This window comes from Chrysochloris asiatica, unplaced genomic scaffold (genome assembly GCF_000296735.1).
Source record: "Chrysochloris asiatica unplaced genomic scaffold, ChrAsi1.0 scaffold00068, whole genome shotgun sequence".
Taxonomy (NCBI): Eukaryota; Metazoa; Chordata; class Mammalia; order Afrosoricida; family Chrysochloridae; genus Chrysochloris; species Chrysochloris asiatica.
In genome coordinates, this window is record NW_006408586.1 from 10906477 (window position 1) to 10908018 (window position 1542).

Genomic DNA, 1542 nt, shown 5'->3' on the forward strand with positions numbered 1-1542 from the left:
AACAACAAACAAAAACAAAGTTCTTACTTTTAAACTACCAAACCTACAAAGAAGTCAAAGTATGATATACTACATTTTCAAACATTAAATTTTGAGAAAGGAAAGGAAGGAAAAATAAAATCACTCAATTATGGAATTCTGGTGTGACATTGTAGGATAAGTACAGGACCACAAGGTCAGTTTGAACCACAAGGTCAGTGGTTCAAACTCACCAGTCTCTCCTCAGAAGTCTTTTACTGTATCACTGTTAGTTCGAACAGACTCAACCATACTTAACAACAACAACATTTTGAAGAAAGAAGTTAAGAGTAATCCAAAGATCACCAAATATTTAAAAAGCTGATGTCTCCAAACTTCCAAAGCTGTCCCATAAAGCACATTGTTCCATGTATGCTTAATATTATAGACAAGGCAGTCATTGGTTAACCTAAACCAAATTTGTCAGATATGCGAAACACTTGCAGCTACTCTATACTTGTTTGCCCATGATAGCATGCTAATAGATCACAATAGTATGCACTACTGAATCCTAAAGAGTACTAATTACTAATGTATTCAACATAATGCCTAGCACACTCACCATTTGTGGATTGGAGTTAATAATTGGTTTGCTATATTTGCCTTGAAGATTATTTTAGTCTAAGTCTCACAAACTAAAGGCCCAGTATTGTTGTGGTTAGGTTAAATTTCTTTAGTTAAAAAACTCAGAAATATATATTGCTGGAATAAAATTTATGTTTGTTTGTTTTACCTTTTCATATAACAGTTTACATTGTCTGTTTTGAATCTATAGTGTTTTTGGCAGCAGGTACTAATCCACATTAACGTTCAATGACCCAGACTCATTTTATATTTGTATTGTGACTCCGCTCTAATTGCTTTTGTATTGTTATCATTTTCATCCAGCTGGCAAAGGAGGAGAGAGAGCATAAAAGAGGTAAATATCTGCTAAAACTCTGTCTTAAAATTGACTCTGATTACTTCCTCTTGTATCCTATTGATGAAATCTTAATTCTAAGAAAACCTGGGAAATAAATGTAATTTACCCATAAACTCAGTTACAATCCAGTAGTTACTGTAGGAAAGACTAGGTTTGTGTGAAAGTCTATTATCTCAGCAATAGACACCACTATCTTCTGCAGGCAATTACTGAAGTTGCAAGTGCTAATTAAGATGACAGCAATGAATAGTTGTTATTGTTAGATGCCATCTACTTGGTTCCAACAAACAGTGAGAACAAAACACTGCCTAGTACTATGTCATCCTCACAATTGTTATGATTGAACTCATTGTTGCTTCTAGGTGTCGATACATCTCATTGGAGATATTCTTCTTTTTAGATGATCTTCCACTTTACCAAGCATGATATCCTTCTCCAGGACCTGTTGCTAACAGAGAACTTGTCCAGAGAACAAGAAATGAAGTCTCACTATCCTTGAATTTAAGGAGCATACTTGATATATTTCTTCCAAGATAGATTTTTTTCTTCTTCTGGACGTATATGATACTTTCAATATCTTCACCAACACCATATTTAAATGA